Below are 27,465 nucleotides of genomic sequence, written 5' to 3'. Positions count from 1 at the left end.
TAATTGTAGAAACGAACGGCAAACGATACGAATGATTTGAACACACGTCCAAGATATTTGAAGATTTGTATCAGTTAAGCTACTTCTTAAATGTAATCCACCATCAGATGTAATGCTATATTCTTGTAGGCCTATTTGTACTTATTTGATCATTTTTATAATGTATGTATATATAGATATATGTATGTGTGTTTTAATGTAATACCAGATTATAGATTATCACCATTCTGCATGGATTTTGTTGTTTTGAAATAAATGAACGTTTCTGAATCACAATTTCACATTGATTGCAAAAATTAAATCCGTTTTAGCGTACCACGTCAGAATTTTTTACAATTCAAAATTTTATGTTTTCAATATTTTTCGTAATACAGGGTGTATCTAAATTGGTGTCAAATATTTCGGGGATGTGTTCGTAACACAAAAACATTACAAAAGGTTCATATGAACATTCTCAAAATAATTTATTTCAGAGTTACAAGACAAAACTTAATGTTACAAAAATTGCTTGGAGTGGCTTCCTTCTGCTTCGATGTGTCCCCCAAAACTGCGTTACATGCTCTGGCGTGCTCTGTTGAAAATTCCTGGAGTGTTTCGTATTTCGTGAAATCCATTTGGATACGCTCTCAGAATATCAACATGTGTTCGTAACACAAAAACATTACAAAAGGTTGATATGAACATTGGTCTCAAAATAATTTATTTCAGAGTTTCAAGACAAAATTTAATGTTACAAAAATTGCTTGGAGTGGCTTCCTTCTGCTTCGATGTGTCCCCTAAACCTGGGTTACATGCTCTGGCGTACTCTGTTGAAAATTCCTGGAGTGTTTCGTATTTCGTGAAATCCATTTCGATACGCTCTCTGAATATCAACATTAAGTGCAGGATTCGCATAAACAAGGAACTTTAAATGTCCCCAGACGAAGAAATCCATTGGATTCAAATCAGGCGATCGAGCAGGCCATGCAATGAATCCCCTTCGACCAATACATCTTTGGGGAAATCGATCATTAAAAAATTACGAACTATCAGACTGAAATGAGCTGGAGCAGCATCGTCTTAAAACACATTCGTTGGATGACGTCCAGAAGCACATCATCAATTAGATGATGCAAATCATTTCGTTCTGTTCACTCACAGAATACATTTTCTTCTGATTTATTTGCTCTACAAAATACAAACAAACAAAAAACAATCAAACAATCAGCGGCCAATGAAGAGATAAATCCTTTAATAACTCCCTAACGAATAGTTTTCAGACCCATATTCTTGTTAACATTTTTAATTGTTTTGATGTTAGGAACACGTCCCCGAAATATTTGATACCAATTTAGATACACCCTGTATAGTAATATTACAGTGTGCTTGTCATTTGTTAGAAAGGCACGACAGCTTATAATTTAAACTTTATTACTTAAAATGTGAAGTAATATATTTCATTATGTTTCTATTTGATATTTATTAAAATATACTAACTATATCATCCCTTGTGGGATGTACAAAATTGTATCCTCCCCCTTAAAATGAACCGAGTTTAAGACATCCGTTGTTTATTCTTGGACATTTTTATCTGTCTGCACTCAAGGTTGAACAGGAAGTTCAAATGTTTAGTGTCTCAGGTCATGAAAATTTATGAAGGAAATATTTACTCTTAGAGATTTCTATGAAAACTACCAATGAATTAGAGAAATTACAGAGGGTCCGGTTTTTATATTTTTATGGAAATGCAATCCAGCTTATGAGGCTACAGATTTCCTTACTGAGATAATCAACCTTTCCCCTTTTAAAGTTGTTTTAAAATTAGAGGTTTGTGTTGGTTGTCGTGTATAAGTGAAGTGTGTGAAACGACTCCTGTCATTATTTATGTTTTTCATGACACTGAGTACACGCTTCACTAAAGAATTGCTTGCAGCAGCAGCGAACACTTGTTGAAATAACATTCAGATTAATTTTGGAGATTCCTTGAAAATATTTACAGAATTCTCCAACACTTCTGAGGCTGAATAATACTAAGAAATTTCAATGGTTTAGCTGTTCTGAGTCAGAGAATAACGTCACACGAAATAGAGAAAAATTATTTCTATTCTCTTCCATAAAAGCTCTTACAACATGATCTCAAAACCATTTGACAAAATTAGGACAGAACCGGTAAGAGATTGATATCGGCCAATGGTCTTATGTTGAGACCGGCCAAGATATCCGGTCTGACCGTCAAATACCGGCCTGTTACCAAACCTTTGCACAGAATATACTACAGGGACATCATTTTATTTTTACTTCAATTTTTATTGTACCCGAGTTTTTGAATGTACTTCACTCCCACCCCTTCTACTAATGAAGTTCAACCGTCCTCCACACAGATCCAAGACCGCATATACAGTCATAGTAGCCGTACAGTCCAGTAAACATATGTTCCAAAAATATGTTCGCGTTTTCTAGTGACGAAAGAGCTTTCAATACTGAATCATTTGCGCACAGGTACTGTCGTCCATTTGCCTACGTCGTATCCCGGTTTCCCCCACCAGCTTTTATTCGCCAGCTAGTGGCTGGGCTGTCTTAGCTCTTTTCTGAGAACATTAATTTCTGTCAGGAATTGGACGTCTACGTAATATTATACAACTGTTTAAAATAACTTAAATAAAAGGGTCTCGTTAAGTAATTAACTATCACGTGATTTCCTCCCTTTCTACGACCATACGACATAACCACTTGGACGGACAGTAGATAGTAAGTCTGAGTAATTTTATCTTTTTGGATCGGGCAGAAGTGAAGATTGAATTTACAGTACGTAAGGTAGGCCTACTCTTTTATAGAGTAGGTACAGAATTATTTCAACATGGGTTACCAGTACGAAAAACGAAACTGGTAATTGGAATTAGGTACAGTACAATAGTCTATAGTGCGATAATGTGCACATTAGAACTGAAGCCTGTATCGAAATGAACGGTCACCATTTTCAAAAATGTGTTTAAACATCCATATTATGATTATTTTTCAATTTAACTTCATTCTCTATATTGTACGCTAATGTGCTGTAGACAGTATAATATACAACTGCATAATGAATACATCCGCATGGACAGCTCTGTTCGTGAGTAAAAACACTCATTGTTAATACTGTACTGTATTTTGATTAAACAAAAACCTGATGAAAATGATCAAACTCAAAAGTCAAATATTTCCTAGTTTATGTAAATGTATGAACTACTTTTCTTCCCTCCTATACCTAGTAAAGTGATCTGTTTGTGTATTACGCCAGTATCATCGAACTCCAGTCGTGGAAGGGGGTAGCAAACGGCGTTGATCCAGAGGTATAGGCAAGTTAATATTAAAAATGTTAGTAAAAATAAAATGATGTCCCTGTACTACAAGGTGATCCACTAAATCCCCTGCTGTTCAACATTGCGACGTACGGCGTGGTGAAGACAATCAAGCAAGACACAAAGGACGTGAAAATCTACTTATACGCCGACGACATGGTCATCGGATCACGATCCCTGCAGGATGTACAAAAAGCCACCAACTGTCTGGACAGGTGGGCAAAGGACAACAAGCTGACAACACAGAGAAAACCGTGAAAATGACGTTCCGAAAAGGAGGCAGAGAGGCAGCTAGAGACAGTATATACCTAGCAGTGAAACCCCTCACGTCTGTTAATACATTCAAATACCTAGGACTGACCATGCAAACCACAGCAAGATACTACAGAGTTCACAAAGTCCAGAGCAAAGGCGGCCACAGAAGCCATATTAGACATCAAAACAATCACGAAGCTCTCGCTGGAAACCGCCATGATACCGCCGACACGAAAATAGCTTCCATCGCCACATAGGCCTACGGACTGGACATCATATGGGAGGAACTGAGCCTGGCGGGCCTAAGATCCTAGAAGCAGTCAAATCGCGTTTCCTGAAAGCTACCCTGTGAATCTTGAAACACACAAAATCCAGGCTAGCCTACGAACTTGCCAAGGAGACATTCTTCGTTGAAGACCTGAGGATAAAGAGTGGACTACCATTCACAGACGCCTGGGAAAAACTACTGTTAAAACAGAGTGAGGAAGAGGAAAGAAGTCTGGACAGATTTTTACTCAACGGTGGCCATGATAAGTAAGACATGGAGAGACACCAACCAGGATCTTCAGTACTTTGTGAACTCGATGGCGGTATATGGGTACCACCATAAACTGCAAAAGCGAGTACTTCCATGACCAAGTCGAAACCTGTGTGTGCAACCTGTGCGAAGAACAATGCAGCCGCCAACGAACTTGCCAAGGAGACATTCTTCATTGAAGACCTGAGGATATAAGAGCGGACTACCATTCACAGACGCCTGGGAAAAACTACTGTTAAAACAGGGTGATGAAGAGGAAAGAAGTCTGGACAGATTTTTACTCAAGGGTGCCCATGATAAGTAAGACATGGAGAGACACCAACCAGGATCTTCAGTACTTTGTGAACTCGATGGCGGTATATGGGTACCACCATAAACTGTGCAAAAGCGAGTACTTCCATGACCAAGTCGAAACCTGTGTGTGCAACCTGTGCGAAGAACAATGCAGCCGATACCACGTAACCAAATGTAAAAATTGGGTAACATCCATTGTGAACTTTTGTGAAAGTGCGAAGTGACAGTTCGCCTAACGAACAAACCGTGTTAACACCACCATGCACAACTTATGCGAATTATCTTTATAATTATACAGAATATATTGTGAAGAAAGAAGTAATACTATTGTTTTCCGCTATAGCGTTTCGTAAAGTTATGTGTGGTGGTAGTAGTAGTAGTAGTAGTAGTAGTAGTAGTAGTAGTAGTAGTAGTAGTAGTAGTAGCAGTAGTAATAGAAGCAGTAATGTTATTATTGGCCGTATTATTATTAGTATTAGTAGTATTAGTGTTATTAGTGTTAGTGGTAACAGTAGTAGCAGTAATAGTAATAATAGTAGTAGTAATATTATTCGTAATAGCAGTAGTAGTAGCAGTGGTATTAGTAGTAGTAGTAGTAGTAGTAGTAGCAGTAGTAGTAGTAGCAGTAGTAGTAGTAGCAGTGGTACTAGTGGCAGTAGTAGTAGTAGTGTTATTAGTAGTAGCAGTAGTAGTGGTAGTAGTGTTATTAGTGGCAGTAGTAATGTTGCTAGTATTAGTAGTAGTATTAATAGTAATAGTAATGTTATTATTAGCAGTATTATTATTATTATTAGTGGTAATAGTAGTAGTAATATTAGTAGTTGTAGTGGTAATAGTGCCAGCAGTAGTATTAGTAATGTTATTAGTAGTAGTAGTAATAGTAATGTTATTAGTGTAAGCAGTAGTAATAGTAATGTTATTAGTGTTAGTAGTAATAATAATAATGTTATTAGTGTTAGTAGTAGTAATAGTAATGTTATTAGTGTTAGTAGTAGTAATAATAATATTATTTTAGTAGAAGTAGTAATAGTAATGTTATTAGTGTTAGTAGTAGTAGTAATAATAATGTTATTAGTGTTAGTAGAAGTAGTAATAGTAATGTTATTAGTGTTAGTAGTAGTAGTAATAATAATGTTATTAGTGTTAGTAGAAGTAGTAATAGTAATGTTATTAGTGTTAGTAGAAGTAGTAATAGTAATGTTATTAGTGTTAGTAGTAGTAATAGTAATTTTATTAGTGTTAGTAGTAGTAATAGTAATGTTATTAGTGTTAGTAGTAGTAATAGTAATGTTATTAGTGTTAGTAGTAGTAATAGTAATGTTATTAGTGTTAGTAGTAGTAATAATGTTATTAGTGTTAGTAGAAGTAGTAATAGTAATGTTATTAGTGTTAGTAGTAGTAATAATAATAATGTTATTAGTGTTAGTAGTAGTAATAATAATAATGTTATTAGTGTTAGTAGTAGTAGTAGTAGTAATAACAATGTTATTAGTGTTAGTAGAAGTAGTAATAGCAATGTTATTACTAGCAGTATTATCATCATCATCATTATTATTATTATTATTATTATTATTATTATTATTATTATTAGTAGTAGTAGTAGTAGTAGTAATGTTATTAGTGTTAGTAGTAGTAGTAATAATGTTATTAGCGTTAGTAGAAGTAGTAATAGTAATGTTATTAGTGTTAGTAGTAGTATTAATATGAATGCTATTGGTGTTAGTAGTAGTAATAGTAATGTTATTAGTGTTAGTAGTAGTAATAGTAATGTTATTAGTGTTAGTAGTAGTAATAGTAATGTTATTAGTGTTAGTAGTAGTAGTAGTAGTAATAGTAGTAGTAGTAGTAGTAGTAGTAGTAGTAGTAGTAGTAGTAGTAGTAGAAGTAATAGTAGTTCAAGCATGGTCTAGTCACCTCGCACAGGTTATGCAGGCGGTAGCACTTGGAAACCTTACGGAATACACGCATTTTCTTCCACAGCGCATCCATGGTCTTGGTTCAATCACCGTGAAACGGCTTCTAGCATTGGTACTAATAGCCTATTGCATTAGTTTGTACAACATACAGTAATTAAATTACCAACTAAAACAAAATACCCCATCAAGCACAGAGAAGTGATGCACTATTTTTCGAGACGAAGTTAGTAAGAAAGGGGGATTTGAGTCATTAATTCATTAATTAATATCACGAAGATTTGATCCATGACGGATCTTTGCACTTAGGTTGTTTAGGCTCATTGTACGCGATGACTGTCTTAAGTCCGATTGATGCCCGTGTGGCATTTGTGAATTTGACGCTGACAGGGGGTATCTTTCCAGGGCCCTCCAGGTAAAGTCTCATCATATAGTGACGAGTCCAAACTCCCAAGCCCTTAGAACCTAGATCAGCGTCGGAAGCCCGTACTATCACCAGACTTCAACCTATGCTATCTTTACTATTGCAGATGATAGATGAAATGAGAGGAAGTGGAGGGTGTTAATGGAATCAAAGAGGGAAACGAGAATATCCCGAGAAAGACCCCTTGCAACTTCTGCTTTGGTACGTTTAACCAAAGGTCCCGAGTTCGATGCCCGGCCCCGGAACAATTTTTCCCTTGAAATTATTCAAATCAACTTTACAGGGAGTTATACCTTAAAGCTTGATTTGCATAATACAAGACACTGTACGTTATAGAAAACTACAATTTAAGTCACACAGAGTTAATGTGCACTCAATGTTGGTTGCTTTACGGTTGTCAGCACACTTTGAGGTGTGTGGATATAGAGGGAAAAATTGGATCGGTGTCGGGTATAGTTCCCGGGTAGCTCAGTTGGTAGAGCGTTGGTACGTTCAACCAATGGTCCCGGGATCGATGTCCGGCCCCGGAACAATTTTTCCCTAGAAATTATTCTGCTTTGTCCTCCAAAAATTCAACTCAGACGTGACTACAGATCGAACCTGGGCGCCCTGGATGGTAGGCCATGGCGTTAGTTTGTTGCCACAGACAGGAGAGGAAAAGAGAAATGTATTAGTCCCATATTGATCGGAAGACATTCCGGTATCGAGTTCTCCGCAAGGAATTTAAAATATTCTCTGTCGAGGACGACATGCAATTTGTGACAATCTTTAAATAAGTAACGGAATGTTTAAAATCTAAACTGGACGCTTGGATTGGGGCCAATCGACATCCATTCGTAATGAATTGTTTGCTCACGGATTCAGATATTCATGTATTTCGCAGTGCGTTACGAATAATACTGCATAACTGATGCTTAGGAAAAATGAGTCTGATGCCATCGTACGTTTCAAATGAAACGGAAGAGAGAAATTGTCGCTAGTGAGATGCCAGACGATCAACACATCCATCTCGCCTGCCCCGTCCTCGCGAAGGAAGGACGTTATTCAAATCCGGCCCCATAAATATTTCATGAACATTTTGTTAGGTATGAGCCATACATCTCCTCAGGCTGTAAAGGCCTAATGAGTCTGCACTCGCGATTCGCTGTGTTCTTCAGAATTCAACACGGCCATAACTCAGGTGGTCGATGGCATGGAACGGCAGCGATGGGACACACTCGTTTGCAGATTGGATACATTCCTCAGTTTCTTCTGCATTATTCTTGAAAGTAAATCACCGCTACTAAAGTTTTCTTATTTTTATTTCTAGACAATTCCGTTTTAACTGCTTCTCTTGAAAATCGTGATTCATTTTTTAAAGTAATGGGACAAGAGATACGTTTCACGTCAACAGAGTTAAAAATTATTGCTAAAATTCGTTATTCTCAGAGTTCTAAATTATTAGCTTTATAAATGGGAGTATACACACTTGTTGCTTATTTTATATCATTTCTCTGAACCCATAAAATAAATTTGCGGTAAAGTGATAAATGCAAATGAATAAAATACAATTTGGAGGCGTGGGCACAATCGGTAAAGCGCCAGTCTAAAGGCTGGTTCACAGTAAACCGGAAACGAGAATCGGAACGAAAACGAAAACGGTAAAATTGTTAAAATGTATATATTTAAATGTGAGCATTCACAATTAACGAAAAGCTTGCCGGAGCCCGAGATCGGGAACGGAGAGTTGGCCAAGTGTCAACTTCGGCGGTCACGTTTCCGATCACAGCCCACTAGATTCATTCGATTGTCATCTAAAAGCTATTTTGTCGTATATTTTGTAGCAAGAAGAACGTGACATAATCTATGCATTATTTTGTTCTGTGCTGTGCATCATGGCGCAAGTTTTATTTGATGAGATTCTAATATTGAAATCCTCACATTTACGAAAAGCGGCGTGCATCGTATAAAGATGAGAAAATGAAGGAGAATACGTGGCTTTGAACACCGATCGGAAACGAATCATATTTTATTACAGTATTGGTTATATTGCACACTACATATTCACGCTTCAATTCAATAACTACTGTTGTGTTCATTTTTGTTCTATTACAAATGTTTCTTCTCTAATTATTTTACGTTATGGTTGACTTAAAATAGGTTGTGATAATAAAGATGCATGGGCATATTTATAGCACCGTACCTAATGAAATGTTTCAGTTGAAATTTCGAAGTTGGTTAACTTGTGTTTATGTTGGCTGCCTTGTACTCATGAGAGAACGCCATTGGTCAATTATACACAAATAACATCAGAATGCATAATATCGACTTTACATATTGTTATTGACATACATATCGATATGCATAGTCGTCTACGTTCTCGGTTTATTGTGAATCAAAAATTTTCATATTCATATCCTCTGCTTCTCGTTCCCGGTTTATTGTGAACCAGCCTTAACTAAGGAAGATTAGTCAGGCAATCTCTCGTTTAGAACCCCCATAGAGTACAGTAGATCCTCGATTTAACGGACTTCGATTATACTGTATAGCGTTTCATATTAAAATAGTAATACATTGTACAGTACGGTAGTGCTAAAATTTCAGTGTTATGTTATAAAATCTTCGTCCATATGATTGCTCACATTAATGCAGACGCACATTCCAGCCGTGCAGTGATTCAGTACCTAAATGAAACCTATCCTCTGCGTTGGATCGGTTGTGGTGATGTCATTTATTGGCCACCGAGGTCACCCTATCTTACACTATCATATTATTTTTATTGGGGTTATGTGAAAAGCGAAGTCTATAAGCGTAAAGAGGTAACTTGAAAACAATTGTTTGTCTGCGTTTAATTCTTGCGTTCACATTAAGTACAGTAGCGGGAAAAAGGTTAGAGCATCCACTTTTAAAATTGAATAATTTGTTGCTACTGGAGTTAATGGTTGCTTCTATATTTATCAAATACTACTAAAATTACGACTTGGATGCAATTTTGAACTTATTGTTAGCTTTTGTTTAGGAAATATGTTTATTTTTATTTATGTGTTTTTTTTTTTAATTTCGCAATTTTTAATATTATATCCTCTACCACTTCACATACAAAAATATTTTATAGATATGGACACATGGATTTTTAGATGACTGACATATGGATTTATGAAGAAAAAATACTAAAATTAGCATATTTCGCGAAATATACAAGCCAGACACAAAAAAACAATGAATTCAGGGTTGAAAAAACACACATATTTATTAAAAACTAAAGATCTAGCTCACATTTTACAAAATACCGGCCACTTTAGTACTTGGTTGCACCACCTTTGGCTTTGTAACACTCTCGCACCTTGTTATGCAATGATTGTACAAGTCTTTCACAATAATTTGATTCCCCAAGTTGTCTCCATGCAGCTGCCAATTTCAGCTTGAGGTTTTGTAGGCTTGGCATGTTCTTACTTTGCAGGATCCTTTCCATTTCATTCCAGGCGTTTTCTATTACAATCAAGTCTGGAGATCTAGAGGGCCAGGGCAACAGCGGTATATTCTTCTCCGAAAACCAGGACATACAATACTGTATAAGCTCAAATTAGCAATATGGCATCTAGCTACACGAGTTTCAAAGAGAATCAAGGTTGAAAGTGAGATTTTTCAACATGGTATTTAAAGATAAACGGGAAATTAAACAAAATATACAGATAAAAACCCCTTGATTTACAATCACTTCCTCTGTTTCCATTCCTCACGCTTTCGGTCTGGTTTCTCCAAAACCATTGGGAATAAGACTTATGTATATATTTTATAATGATTTTCCTTTAGAATCGCCCAAACTATCACCTCCCAACGCATGACTCTTTTCTCCTTAATGACTCCGCATATTTTAATTATTTTGCGCGGGATTATTATTTTCCCGATGTTATTTACTCCCAGTAGTGTGCATTATTTGTCAACAGTAATCTCACTAGAGGTTTTGATTTATCTAGAGAAAATTAAAACTCGAGTGGGATTTAATTAACTATTACACGATTAGAAGAAAGTATATAAAGATTAGAAGTAACAAAGTACTCCAGTACAATAAAATATTTATTGACTTACGAAAATACAACTGTCTTCAAATGTATTATTGTACCATTTCAACATTACGCTAGATGGCAGTAGTGTTCTATGTTTATGTTTTCTTATCAGTTGTGCCAACTATGGAATTTTCATTGAACTCTATGGACGGTTACTAGTCAAGAAGGCTTTGTTGATTCAGTTTCATTTTTATTAAAACATTTGCATTCCACGTCAACCGTCCGGACCCCAGTAATCAACGTCACTTGACAGATTATTTTCAATAAATCTTCGTATTAAACAAACTCTGATACGTGACTATCCATAATATCATATAGCAGAAGCTATAACAAACATAACCTAAACAATATAAACAAATGTTAGAAAAGTTTTATTTAGGGATGATGGAATAAATAAGAAACGTTTTAATTAACGATTATGAAATAAAAAATAAACATAAATAATTTTAAAAGAAACAATAATTGAAAGTACAATTTTCAGATTTGAATGTTTTAGTGGTTGGTGGTTCAGTTGATGTTATATTGGACGTGTGCGTAAAAGAAGTGAACTCTTTGATGTACATGGTGTATCCCTCAACTTATTCAGGATTTCCGAATGGTGCTCTTCATATATGACCAGTGATCTTTATTAATTCTTGTTCTTGAATGCCAATGCGAGTCATATTTGAAAGTGCTGTGCATCGACTGGAGTGGTTTGTAATTTTCTGTTTTTTGACGTCCAGACCAGTGTAGTTTGAAATGTTGGCAAACAAAGAAACGAATGCTAGGGTAGTGATAAAAATAAACAAATGCTAGGGACACGATAAAATTACACAAATGCTAGGGACGCGATAAAACTGTGCGATAAGCAGCCATGATTGTTTGAAAGACGTCCTTTCGTACCGTTTTATTGGTCAAAAGTAGTGTGACGTAGTAAAAGTGTAATAGTCAACAGTAATCTCACTAGACGTTTTGATTTATCTAGAGAAAATCAAAACTCGAGTGGGATTTAATTGACTATTACACGATTAGAATAAAGTATATAAATATTAGAAGTAACGAAGTACTCCAATACAATATAATATTAATTGACTTACGAAAATACAACTGTCTTCAAATGTATTATTGTACCATCTCAACATTACAAATATTACGCTAGATGCATGCTAGATGGCAGTAGTGTCTTTATACAGACACTGTAATGATTACTATTCAATAAATCTTAATATTAAACAATCTCTGATACGTGACTATCCATAATATCATATAGCAGAAGTTCTTTTTATCCTCTCAGAGCAGAAGCTATAACATAACCTAACTAATATACACAAGTGTTAGAAAAGTTTTAATTAACGACGATGACATATAAAATAAACATGAATAATTTTAAAAGGAATAATTATTGAATATACAATTTTCAAATTTGAATGTGGTTGGTGGTTCAATTGATGTTATATTGGACGTGTGCAGAATAGAAGTGGAACTCGTTGAATTAGGCCTACATGGTGTATTCAACTTATTCAGGATTTCCGAATGGTGCTCTTCATTTATTTTTAAATCGGATTTCAGAAGATGCATAGGTATGATCAGTGATTTTTATTAATCCTTGTTCTTGAATGCCAATGCTAGTCATATTTGAAACTGCTGTGCATCGACTGGAGTGGTTTGTAATTTTATATATATTTTTGACCTCCAGACCAGCGCAGTTTCAAATGTTGGCAAACAAAGAAACAAATGCTAGGGACGAGATAAAATTAAACAACTGCTAGGGACGCGATAAAATTAAACAAATGCTAGGGACGCGATAAAATTGTGCGAGAAGTAGCCATGATGGTTGAAATACGTCCTTTAGTACCGTTTTATTGGTCAAAAGTAGTATGACGTAGTAAGAGTGTAATAGTCAGCAAAACATCCTTTGTTTCATCTCATTAATTTGTGAGAGGAAATATGGTCCCACTCCTTCGTCATTCCCCGTTGTATAAAAGAGCACGTGTTTGTAATCTTCATGTAATAGTTTCCCAGTCAGCTTCTGTGTCTATGCGCGTGTCCATACCTATACGTTGCTAAGTAATGAATGTCACACGAATAAACATATGGGGACGAGGCAGAATGTGCAGGCGAGCCTGGCGTCGAGCCTGCCGTAGCGGCCACTCGTTAATGATATGCATCAAATGGTAATTGGTTTATTTATATGCATTAGTGCTGAATATTGGTTGCGCGATCTCTCTACCAAACACAATAGTACCTCTAAATAGCTTATGTGTACATGATAAAGGCTTCACCAAGATTAATGTTAATAAAGGAATCTTCAACGACATAAATTTATTGATTATTGCAGTTCGCCGCCGATGTGACGTATTCAAACAGCAATCACGTTCTAAGGGCAGTTTCTATTTTCTGTACCTATTATTACTACCTACAATGTTCTAAGTGAAGAAGAATCTGTTACGAGTCTAGATATAAAAATTGCTTCTTGTAAAGCAGATTTGAATAATTTGAAGGGTGGAGTTCCCAGGTAGCTCAGTTGGTAGAGCGCTGGTACGTTCAACTAGAGGTCCCTGGATCGATACCCGGCCCCGGAACAATTTTTCTTTTGAAATTATTCAAATCTGCTTTACAGGGAGCTTCACCTGAAAGACTAGATTTGCATAATATATACGTCACTGTGTACGTTAACAGAAAACCACAATTCCAAGTCACACAGAGATTGTGTGCACTCGATGTGGGTCTCTGGCGTTTCGTCAGCCCACGCGAGTTGTGTGGATATAAAAGGAAAAGTTGAGACGTTGTCGTGTGGAGTTCCCTGGTAGCTCAGTTGGTAGAGCGGTGGTACGTTCAACCAGAGGTCCCGGGATCGATACCCGGCCCCGGAACAATTTTTCCCTTGAAATTATTCAAATCTGCTTTACAGGGAGCTTTACCTGAAAGACTAGATTTGCATAATTTGAGATAACTTAAAAATAAATACATTAATTAATTAAAAAGCTTAAAGAAAATGTAATGTTTTTAAAGCGTAACAAAGAAGTTCAAGTCTTCCAATACCAATTCCACAACTCTGCTGCAAAGATGGATGTAGCACGATGTATTGCCGTTGATTTGCATAAGAGATTTCAGTTTTTTCTGTAGGTTGCTGAATTCTGAGGGGGACGGAGAGGCGTTAAACTCGAACTTCGTAGGAAGTGAGTGTTGTGTAGCTGAAACGAAAGATGGCACCAAATAATGAAACACGATCAGAATTTAGGCATTGAGTATATCACCGTGTCCTGGAACTTGACATTCTCAAAATTTCGGAACAAATTAGAAGTTAAATCATCAGGGGAACATAGGTAAGACCTACTCTGTTGGATGCAGACTGAACGTCAAACATCCGTCATTCCAAAAGATCATTTAAATATGCAGGAGACAAGATAAAACCTACGTAAAAGAACTTTAACTAAAAACCACACTCAAGTTAAACACACCGAGCGAAAAAATTTCTCACAATAGACGCTTTGAACCAGTTTTTACGTAAATATGATTAGTAAAGTAATTCACGTTTTTTCTTCGGTTATTTAACGACACTATATCAAATACTCACACACTTAGCGTCGACGATATTTGAGATAGCGATATTATATAAGGTCCAGGGTTCTCACACGAAATTATCTGATATTCGCCTTACATTCCTTAAAAAACTCCGGGAAAAAAATCTACAGAAAATTCAAAGTTCAATTATTGTGATGTGTTTTTCTTCTTTTATTTTATTACTCTTTACTCTGTTACTCAATAAAATGTCTTAAAATTAACTTATGTGGAATGCTCCCTAAGCACGAGTATGTAACTTACTCTTTCTGGGGGTGCTGGAGAGTTCATATATAAAAAATCAATATGTATGAATAAATTCAAGGGAAAAATTGTTCCGGGGCCGGGTATCGATCCCAGGACCTCTGGTTGAATGTACCAGCGCTCTAGCAACTGAGCTACCCGGGAACTCCACCTGACACCGTCTCAACTTTTCCCTTTATATCTACACAAGTCGCGTGGGCTGACGAAACGCCCGAGACCCACATCGAGTGCACACAATCTCTGTGTGACTTGGAAATTGTGGATTTCTCTTAACGTACACAGTGACGTATATATTCTCAACTTTTCCCTTTATATCCACACAACTCGCGTGGGCTGACGAAACGCCCGAGACCCACATCGAGTGCACACAATCTCTGTGTGACTTGGAAATTGTGGTTTCTGTTAACGTACACAGTGAGACGGTGTCGGGTGGAGTTCCCGGGTAGCTCAGTTAGTAGAGCGCTGGTACGTTCAACCAGAGGTCCCGGGATCGATACCCGGCCCCGGAACAATTTTTCCCTTGAATTTATTCAAATCTGCTTTACAGGGAGCTTTACCTGAAAGACTAGATTTGCATCAATAAGTATGTTTGTTCTGGCAAATAAATTATTATTATGAGACAGTGTATGCGGGATGACTTAAGGAAAAGCGAAGTTGCTTCGAATCGGAGTATATGGCACGTGCCGCGTCGTCCGTCTTTTGTGTATCTGGCGAGCACAGCAACTTAAAGAACGAGGGAACCCCGGTCCGTTCATAGTAACATTGCAACGCAATCTGTGCAGTTGTGTTAACCTGCTGAAGTATTTAGTACGCGTTGAATAGTGTAGTGCTGATCCATTCATAACGTCGAAGTCAAAACGTTAAATTCGCTTAGAGATACGAAATGCAATTAAGAAGTATGAGAGTGACATTTTATGTATTAACGAAGACAATATCGTGTGTAATGTATGTAAAATTGAAATAAAAACCAGAACAACTCAGGCTATAGAGAAACATTGCAACAGTACATCGCACAGGAAATGCGTTGAAATGAAATCTGAGGAACCATCATCATCATCATCATTATTTAGTTGTGCGGGTCTAAACGACACGTGCAACATGATGCTCAGTGCAAATATTCCTCTAAAAAATTGAGTGATCCCCATTTTAGAGTTTTTCTTCACAAATTCTCTCGATAAAAACTGTTTAAGCGATAGGCGAAGACGATACAGCTTCGAAAACTTACGAGAATATATCGTCGGTTACTTTTTTTTTGGGTTATTTTACGACGCTGTATCAACATCTAGGTTATTTAGCGTCTGAATGAAATGAAGGTGATAATGCCGGTGAAATGAGTCCGGGGTCCAGCACCGAAAGTCACCCAGCATTTGCTCGTATTGCGTTGAGGAAGAACCCCGGAAAAAACCTCAACCAGGTAACTTGCCCCGACCGGGATTCGAACCCGGGCCACCTGGTTTCGTGGCCAGACGCGCTGACCGTTACTCCAAAGGTGTGGACTCGTCGGTTACTGCAACGCTGGTAATTGCATCAATGATGACGAGGACTGAACTTGCAAGGTATGTACTACAGTACTACAATACGTTATTTTTCTTTTCCTGCTGACTGTACGGAGATACAGTAGCATGTTGACGTCGTCTGTTTACGTTTAAAACCTGTTGAGCCAATTGTCCGAATGAAAAAAGTGTAACATATAGTAAATGTGCACCTACATTCAATGATGTCATCCCGCATCCACTGTCTAATTATTATTATTATTATTATTATTATTATTATTATTATTATTATTATTATTATTATTATTATTATTTAACAGAAAAAGGGAATTAAACCCACGTCCAGGCGCAGATTCGAATCGGTACGTAAGCGCCATAACGCCCGAGTTACGTGAGAGACTAATTCACATTATCAAACTGCCATTTCTTCAACTGAGGACAGTTCACACCATGAAATTAGGAAGGAAAGCTACGAGGCTATGGGTCGAATTCACAGTCGTCACTAGCAAAATGAGGAAACACTTAAGTAAAGAGTGTTTCCTTAGCACTTATTACAGATCGTATTGCAGAGACGCTACTCTTTCATATGCCCTGAGCATTCCCTTGACATCGAAAGAAATATGGCAACATGGCTAGACGTGGGCGCTTTCCTAAATTCAATTGTTTTCCAGCGCCTTCAAATTGTTAAATCAGCATTATTGTCATACACAAATACAGAAGTAAATATTATAGAGCTAAAAATCATACAAGATGTCCAGAAAGCATTTTACAGAAAAGAAGGAAATGAGTTAAGGTAACTAGTTATGAAATATGGAGATATCGTCGAAAGTTAAAAAAAAAAAAAAGATAATTATTGTTCTCTTCAAAAGAAGAAATTGACATGGAATAAAATTGCATTTGAGTGTAATGCAAACTCCGGAAATATTCCTGTAAGTAAATCATTTTAATTTATTTTTCAGTTATTTTTATGATAAACAAAGTGGAAGTGATATAATTACGCAAATTTTAACAGCTTATTCCTTGGGTAGAATACAAACAAAAATGCAAATTACACTTTTTTGGGACATGAATACTTTTCGAAAAAAAATGCCGCTTAAATCTACCTGAAATGGTGCTGTATCATAAAATCTCAAAGCAACCAGTACTTTCAGCAGTGGCGAAATTGGTAAACCTCATGGTTGTATTGTGAATTGAAATGAGAGACACCAGAATATTCACAACAGTGTTCTTGTCGAAACGGTATCTCCTCTTAAATTGTTGATCATTATACATCTCTAAAGGGTTTTCCTTATCTCTGATATATCTTTTGCTTGCTGAAACTCATTTTCATTTTAATTATTGAACTCAATAAATTAAATTAAATCATAATCATTAGACTTCGTGGAATTGCCACGAGAATCGTAAGGTTTACTACGCACGCGGTATAGAATGCATGAGAAGGGGACGTGCAACGGATGGAGTATGACTCTGATGTGAACACTGAGCAGTATACTGCGGTTACAATAAAAACCTGTACCCTGCATTCAAGAAATATGATGAATGATCATTTAAGTAGGAAACGTCTAAACATGTAAATATGCAATTATTTTGTAGTGAGATATATTAACCCTTAAAATGTAACGTAAGATACTCACGTCATCCTTGAATACTGTATGTGCATTGCAGTGAAGAGTTACGTACATTTTGAGCGACTGCAAATTAACCTCCTCCGATGGTCACTTAAACAGAGTTTATTTTGGGAAAATGTACGTTCAACATCACACAATGTAATAGGTGCATATTTGAAGAACGGGAAGTCACTACTTTTTAGCACACCAACTTCAGACGTCTTGTCATGACCTGATAGTACATCATTTATAGTACGAAGTTGTGAATAGGCAGAATGTTTAACAATAATGTTTCTCAACTTACATTTCACTTTTTCTGAAATTAATGAATTGTTATTTTGGATAACGACTTGTGATACATTATCCACTATATTAAGGGCTTCTGAGAGTTGTAGTTTAGACGATTCTAACAGGGTGATGCTTTTGGACACGATTTTAAAATTAGAATCAATGAACAGAATATCTTCCAATAGTGTTCAGAAGGCAATGATTTTACAGCTGCAACAGCGGAACTGTCTGTGCTATCTAATGCATCAATTACCTCCATTATTTTGCCGTAAAATTCTGAATAATAGGCCTAATTAACAGCATCCAACCACGTTTTTCATCGGGTCAAGACTGGCTGCGGGGGTAAGGGTATTCCAGGGGCAATTGTTTGGAACAGCAACACTCTCATTGTAGTATGTTTGATTGAATTCTAGTCTGCACTGAACAAATGTTAAGCTTTGACTATTCCAACCACAGCAATGCAAAAACAAGTTCTTACATAGGTATACATTAGCTGTAGCTGCTGTATGTATTTGGACCGGACGCAGCTCTTAACATGAACTGCTTATACTACGAGACCGGGTGGTCGCTCACCTCCTCTATACTACTGTACATCGGCAACTTGATTGCATGCTGCGTGTGGCAATTCAACGAAGTCTAATAATCATCATCTATTGTATACCGAATTAGCTGATTACAATGCATATGAGGAAAGACTTAAGCTGACAAGCTACCTTATTTGAATAAGTGTTCGCTTCAGTGGGATTTATGAATTGGAAATTATTATAAGCTACTGCTTAAGTGTTTTCTTACGATAAGTGTTGACTATGAATTCGGCCCTATTTCTCGTAACTTCAGCGTGGGTACATTTTATGGCTGCAGTGTAACCGTATTTAAACATGACAGAGTTTAGGGGGCGGGGGGGTAGAAAAATTATTTTTGGCCTCTCGCCTCGCCTCCCTGTCCATAGCGTCGATGACCCCATAACAAATGAGCGAAAGATAATACGCTGGAAACAAACATCAATTAATTTCTCGCAATTGTTAACATTACGAGGCTCGGACGAGATCAGGGTGGGAACAGCGACGTCTGGGAGGCTATCATAACTGAGGTCGGCAGCTCCAGTTTGTGTTCCAATTGAAACGGTGACTGCTAGCACTTACAAACCATAGCCGACAACGGGTTTACCGCCGCTTTAATGAATTTTCATCACGGGGATGTCCCACATATGAATTACAATCTCAAGTTGCTGTCTGTTATTTCAAGTGTTAAAACCAACAAATGGAAGTGACAAACCACAAGTCTGGGTCCTTCGCGCACGTAATTAATCACTGCCTCTCTTGCAAGCGGCTTGTCACTCAGGCCTCCCCAACTCAAACATTCGTAGCCCAGTTTGTCTCTCCTAGATCAATCCTAACGCACGGCGCAATATATGTACTGGGTCTATGGACGTACTCAGTGCACTATAGTTCAGTTAATGAAATATTGTGGTGCTGTAAAATATCGATTTCCGATCGTAAAAGATATAAAATGTAGTAAATATACGATAACGGGCGCACAGCTATACTTTCCCCAGACAAAAACATGATAACTACAGATTTTACCGTCACATAAAAATGCAATTACATTCGCGGCTAGTAGAAGAAGGGGGATCACAAAAGGTACAAGAGAAATACTACTAGGTTCAGAAAGTTTCCGGAATTTTACTACCATTTTTCGTATTAATATATAACAAGGGATATTATACATTTGTTTTGTTGGTAACATTCATGATGTCATTTCCTTAAAGTTTGCTGATAATGGCAATTATTGGTTTTGAGTTGTAGGCAATTGTTTATCATAGTCTTTTGTTTGTTCGTCGCATTTTGTAATTATGTCCACAGAGCAAAGTACAAACATCAAGTTCTGTGTTTTGCTGGGGACATGATCAGTATGGCTGATGAAGATGGTAATTTCTTAAACAAAATGAAACTGGTGCTACTTGTACGACCCAGTCCCTAAACGACAGTCATCTGAGTGGAAATCGAAAACATCTCCTCGGAAGCAAAAATTTCCTAGGGACACTTCCAAAGGCAAAGTTATTTTAAATGTTCTGTTTTATTTAACGACGCTCGCAACTGCAGAGGTTATATCAGCATCGCCGGATGTGCCGGAATTTTGTCCCGCAGGAGTTTTTTCACATGCCAGTAAATCTACTGACATGAGCCTGTCGCATTTAAGCACACTTAAAGCAAAGTTATGTTGGAAGTTTTCTTCGACTCTCAGGGTCTCATGCACCATGAGTTCATTCCAGAAGGTCGTACTGTAACGAAAGAATTGTACGTAGAAACCCTCCGTCGCCTCTGGGACGCAGTGAGAAGGAAACGTCCAGAAAAGTGGGTAGAAAACAACTGGTTCCTTATGCATGACAATGCACCTGCTCATCGCGCAATTATTGTAAAGAATTTTCTTGCCAGGCACAACATAACTGCTTTGGATCACCCACCATACTCTCCTGATCTCTCACCACCTGATTACTTTCTGTTTCCCCGTCTGAAAAGTCATCTGAAAGGACGGAGATTCAATGTTGAAGAGGTTATCGCAAACGCGACGAGAGCACTAAGACGGGTTTCACAAAATGGCTTCCAGGCCTGCTTTCAGGAACTCTACACGCGTTGGCAAAAGTGTGTTGTTGCGGAAGGCAACTATTTTGAAGGGAATGCTGTAGAATAGTGTTTAAGGTACGTTGTTTCTATGATGCTAGCAAATTCCGGGAACTTTTTGAACCTAGTATGTACAAGGAGAATAAGGTGAATAGAAGAACAATAAGGGGACAAAGAAAAGAACAAAGAGAATATAAGAACAAAAGTAACACCCAAAGAACGAAGAAAATACAGTGACATCACAGTCTAGTATAGGCCTATACAGACACGAAGCTCAATACGTAGTAAACATGCATCCGTAGATAGTTGCTAACCACTAGGATCGCTAATATCGTCTCATTACAGACAATGCGAAATAGTACCGGCACAATCTATTGTTCCTAGCACCTCACAATTCAAACTTCGTGACTGTACTGGGTGTTCATTTCAAAGTGTGTCATGACGTCACTGTTGATGAGTCAGCGATTTGAAGCGAGTTTCTCCTTTTGTGTCAGAGAAGTTGCCTATTAATCAAGGCGTTCAATCTGAACTTGAGAACGTGTACGGTATAACTTGAACGCCGTAGCAACAGATGGCGGTCTGTACGGTCTGTGTGCTACCATAACCTCTTTCGAACTGTGTTTTGCGCGGGCAAGTCGTACGCAGGGTATTTGTTATCATCGGTTGCGTACGGCAACATTCCACAACACAAATCAAATGCTTCGTGTCATGTTGACCGTCGAAGTTAATGTCAACAAATACGTAAGTAATCGTCTTAACCCTTTCCACATATCCCGACAGTAAGAAAAAACTCATCTCAGTACGTGTTTCCAAACAGTTCACATTCCTACCACTACAGGTGTTACCGTACGTATCGGTAATTACTCTTCTGAATGAACGCCGTACTTGCTAGGCACCTTCTCTGGCAGATAAGTAATACAACTCTGCGGAAATGTAAGAAGATTGAATTCTCTAGACTCATCAACTAGCCACGTGACGGCATACAGAGAGCCATGACACACTTTGAACTGAACACCCAGTATATAATGGACTGTGATGTCACTGTAAAAGGAGAAAGAGAGGACGACAAGGGTGAAAAAGCATGTACGAGGAGAAAGGATGATAACGATAAAGAACGGACAAAAAGGAGAAAAGGGAAGGAGAAGAACAAGGAGATGATAAAGGGTAGAAGGGAAATACAAGGATATCAAGGGGGACAAGGAAAAGAAGCTGAAGACAATAAGATAAAGGGATAGAGAACCAGAACAAGGGGAAGACAAGCAAAATAAGAAGAGAACAAATAGACCGATAGGAATGGGAGGAGAAAAATTGACAATAAAAAGAAGGGAAATGCAAGGAGAATTAAAAAATACGAGACCGATCACAAAGAAAACAAAGAACGGCAAAGTTACAAACTTCTTAAGTTATAGCGTGGAAAAAAATGTACAGCATCTTTGACACGCAAACAATTTAACAGCACATCTATCACATCGTAAACATTAGGGGGTGAAACCATTCCGGAAGTTAACAAATGTAAATACCTAGGAATAACATTTAGCAGCGATCTAGGCTGGGAGGAACACGTTACTGACACAGCGGGAAAAGCATGGAGAGCGTTACACTTTGTGATGAGGGTACAAAGAAAAGGCTTTGATAAATCCAAAGAGATTGCATATATGTAAATCACTAGTACGTCCGGTAATGGAGTATGGTGCTGCATCTTGGGATCCTTACAGATTAGAACATATTAAGACATTGGAAAAGATTAAAAAATGTGCTCTCAAGCGTCGTCGTAATAATTCACCATTAAAATGGGACACACTCACGGACAGGAGAACGTGAATTCGATTATGCGCAATGTTCAAATCATACAGAGGTGAGCCTGCCTGGAGAGAAATAAAAAATAGGTTGCAGCCGCCAAATTACTCTTCAAGGAACGGCCACTCATATAAACTGTGGGAAAGAAGACAGAGGACGGACACTGAAAAGATTTCTTTTCTCAATCGTGCTGTCAGGGACTGGTATTCTTTACCTGCAGACTTACTAAAGGCTTTACCAATAACCAAAAATGTATTTAAAAAGAGGCTTAAGGACTTTACTAATACACTGTAGTATATATATATATACTATTTAAAGGGTGTCATTGATATTTGTTATTGAAGTGTTGTATCAGTGAAGAAGTGTGTTGTGTCAGTGAAGTGTGTTGTGTAAGTGAATTGTGTTTGTCAGTGAAGCTTTACAGCTTATAGTGGCAGTGCAAATTATTTGAACAGTGAAATGTTTTTGATGTGTTATTGAAATCAGGATAGAATCAATTAAATGTGTCGTAGTTCCAGTGCAGTGTGTGAGTTGTCAGCGAAATGAGTGTAGTGCTGAAAAAAAGGTACTTGTGCAGATATGAACATATTATACTTGTGGGTTTTAGTTCGAACTTAGTATTAAGATACAAATTAGATTTACTTTAAATGTCATTTTAAGTGATCATGCCTTCATTTGCTTTAGGATGCTCTCTGTTATTCTTGTTATTATTATTATTATTATTATTATTAATTTATTAATTTATTACTAATTGTATTTTTATTAATTGTGTTTATTATTGAAATTATTGAGTGTAATTAGTTACCACTGCCACCGGATATTTACTCATTTGCAGTATGAATAAATATATACATATTGTACATACTGTACATACATACATTACATTACAATACATACATACATACATACATACATACATACATACATACATACATACATACATACATACATACATACATACATACATACATAATTTGAATGTTGAGTCTCTGAATGACATGAATAAATGTATGCGAATCAAGTCAATTTAAAGAAGTTATTTTTGTAACGGAATTATGCATTTTATTTTTAATTTTTGAAATTATTTACTTCATCTAAATAAAAGTTCATTTAGTTTTGTTGACGATACTTTCAAAACAAGCAGTAACAGATTCAACTTCTTGGCACAAAATTTGTTGGAGCCTTAAGTATTTCACATAATAAAACAAAAAATCGGGGGAAAGATGACTTCCAAATAACGATTTTCCGCCACGAAAACGTGTTTGTAATTGTGAAGTAGCCTATAAATAATGCATGAATTTTGAGAAGGATTATGCCCTAGATCAAATATAGATAGACAGATCGGCCTTATACGTTTTGAAGTTAACAACTTTTGTAATAATAATAATAATAATAATAATAATAATAATAATAATAATAATAATGTTTTATTTTCGCTGGCAGAGTTAAGGCCATAAGGCCTTCTCTTCCACTCAACCAGCCTTAATCAATACAATACATAAATTTAAATTACAAATATTTTCACTACACTTAAAAGGTTCTCCAGCAATAATCTTCACTACACATTTATTTAAATTTAGATAAATCTATAAGGTAAAGTAGTAACTTAATTTATGAGCTAATTTAATTCAATGAATTATAATTAATTTAATATTTGAGATAGCTAGTAAAATGATGAAAATTAATTTAATATAAGCTTACTAGGACTATGTTACAGGGAGAATATATATATTTCTATTTCTATAATGAGAATATTAATGTAATTGTCATTAGAGGTTTTGTAAATCTATTTAGAGAAATTAAAGATAATAATAATAAGAATGGACAGATGTTAGTTTCATTATAAGTAACAAATATTAATCAGCAATTCATCTGTTAAGTAAGAATTTATGTAATTTTGACCTAAATGAAGTTCTTGTCCAACAACCCCTTATATCACTCGGAAGCGAGTTCCAATTTCTAGCAACTGAAACTGTATAGGATGAAGAATATAAAGATGTCTTGTGGTAGGGTATAATGAGTAAATTGTTATAATGAGATCTTGTACTTAGCTGATGATATGCGGATAAATTTTGAAAACGAGAAGCCAAATAGTTTGGGGTAGCGGTGCGCAGAATTTGAAATAAGAGAACAAGAGAATGCAGGGCTCGTCGATCGCTTAGCCTTAGCCAAGACAGAGTTTCGAAAGACGGGGAAACATGATCATACTTACGAATATTTAAAAATATAACGGACGCACGCATTATGCACACGTTGTAGCCTGTTGCTCAAATTTGCATTTAGGTTGCTTAATATAATATCGCAGTAGTCAAAGTGTGGCATCACGAGTGTTTGTACAAGGATTAATTTTAATTTATCAGGAAGAAAGTTCTTCAGTCGCTTTAATGAGTGAATAATGGAAAATATTTTTTTGGAAGTGTGATTCACTTGTTCATTCCATTCCAGGTGACAATCCATATAAATAACAAGGTTCTTCACAGTCGTACTGTATGGAATAGTAGTATTATTTACAATTATCGGTGGCAAATTTTGTTTGTCACACTTCGATCTTTGATGTTGTATTAAGATTGCCTGCGATTTACTTGCATTCAAATTAAGTCCGTGCGTTTTCGACCATATGGATATAGAATTCAAGTCATAGTGCAAAAGATTTTAACATAGCGATGATCTGTCTGTTACATATATGTTCTAGGATTATGCTCATACAATTTGGCCAACATATACTGTAGGCCTAAATGAAAAGTAACTTTTTTTTAAATTGGGGGTTTTTCTTGAGAATTGAGCAAGATTCCACCTATTTACTGCCTTACACAAGAAATTCTGATACGTACACATATTATTATCTCACTTGGCGATATGTCAGAGGAAGTACGATAATTGTTTGTATATATCAGAAGTCTGATTAGTGTAACATGTAGCTAATCGGCGATGTACGCAACAGAGGGGGGAAAGCACTGGTCACCCTTCCCCATTATATCCTGGCCTAATTGCCTCATAAGTGGTGGCATGTTGGTATCACTTGTGAGCTGTCTTCGAACAGTTGAATAAACAACAACCATGTAACAGGAAATGGTTGTTTACATATAATAATAATAATAATAATAATAATAATAATAATAATAATAATAATAACAACAACAACAACAATAATAATAACCAACGCCACCACAGCATAAGCCACCGTTTTAGCTCAGTCGGCTAAGGCGAATGCCTGCAGATCCGGAGTTGCTCTGGGGTGTGAGTTCGAGTCCCATTTGGGCTAATTACCTGGTTCGGGATTTTTCATGGTTTTCCCAACTGTAAGGCCAATGTCAGGTAATACCGTAGCGTGCAAATTACACCGAACAACGTAATTAGTTACGCAAAAACACTCAAACGGGAAACAAAAAAGGATCTAAGACATACCTCAGTAATCTATGTGGCCTCCCTTGTTCCTAATAACAGCTCTGAGACGATTTGGCATGGATTCCACTAATTTCCCACAAATATTCTTCATTTCTTCATCGCGAAACCATACACCAATGAGGGCAGAAATCATCTTCTCCTTTGTAGAACAATCTAATTTTTGCATTCTTCTTTTGCAAATTGACCACAAGTTCTCTATGGGGTTGATGTCGGGTGAGTTGCCTGGCCAGGGGAGTACCTGAATATTCTTCTTCTTGAAGCATTCTGTAGTTTTTCGAGACGTATGGCATGGTGCCAGGTCTTGTTGGAACACATCTCTGCCATCCGGAAATGATTTTTGCAGCTGGGGTACGATTCTGGTTTTCAATAAGTGAATATATGTGTCAGAATTCATCATTCCCTTGATAGGTATTAATGCTCCAGGCCCTTCATGTGTAAAACAAACCCAAAACATTACTTCAGGGGGGTATTTGGGTGCTTGTTGGAGATGAGCTGCTGTTACTTTTTCGGATCCTTTCCGTACGTAAGAAACACGGTGGCCGTGGACCTCGAAATGAGACTCATCGGAAAAAGTACCGTACATTCTTCCAGTCATTCACTGTCCAGTGTTGATGTAATTTTGCCCACATTAAGCGTTTTTTGCACATAACAGGGGTTAGCAGTTGCTTCTTAATTGGCTTACGAGTCCTTCGTCCAGCTTCCAAAAGTCTACGCCGCATTGTTGTGACGTGAATATTCGCCCCAGTGGTAGCCATTAACTCGCGGCGGGTTAAGTTGACAGCAGTTAGTCTAGGATTTAATTTACTTTTCCTGACAATTAAACGATCATCTGCAGGTGAAGTCTTCCTTTTCTGGCCACAGTTTCCTTTTTTCTGGGGTGTGATGGATCCAGTCTCCCTGTGTCGTTTTATGATCGAATTAACAGTAGCCAAACCGATGTGACATTCTGCAGCAATTTGCCTCTGTGTCATAGAAGAATGCTCTGCTAATGTTATAATTTTAGACCGTTTTCGTGGAGTTGTATCCATTTGTGAAGACGACAATGTACACAGGATTGCAGTATTAAGTCTTCAACACAACTGAAATGCTTATAAGTACAAAACGACAGGCAAAATGTCACATATTATAGAAAAAATAATGACAGACCTTCAACAATGGAATTACACGTACTACAGATGTCAATTAAAGCGGTATGAGCAGCTGTGAGGCCAACAATGACAGAAAATTTAAAAATATGTCGTGTTCGGATTAATTTGCACGCTACTGTATATGGCGAATTCTCGGCCTCATTTCGTCAAATACCATCTCGCTATCACCAATCCCATCGACATTAAATAATCTAATAGTTGATAGAGCGTCGTTAAATAATCAACTCAAAACACACAGCATAAGGTCATGTATTCTGGCAAGTGAAGAAAACTGGTGTCGAAATTAATCATTCACGACTGAAACGGATTCACATTTTCTCTTACAGTTTCTTTCGTTTCCAGAAATAAGAGCTAAGCTCCTGTGAGTTGCTCTAGACGAGACGAGACAAGACTGGAGTCTCCCAGTCCTCCCACCATCCACATCAAATGAAAGCAAAGCAAAGGCTCGGCAGCTCGCCGCTGCATGTCTGGAGGACGATTGCGTCATACCCCGATTGAGATGAACTCCACAT

Source organism: Periplaneta americana, chromosome 10 (genome assembly GCF_040183065.1).
Source record: "Periplaneta americana isolate PAMFEO1 chromosome 10, P.americana_PAMFEO1_priV1, whole genome shotgun sequence".
In the NCBI taxonomy this organism is placed as follows: domain Eukaryota; kingdom Metazoa; phylum Arthropoda; class Insecta; order Blattodea; family Blattidae; genus Periplaneta; species Periplaneta americana.
The sequence above is the reverse complement of the archived record's forward strand: the minus strand, read 5'-3'. Positions refer to the sequence as shown.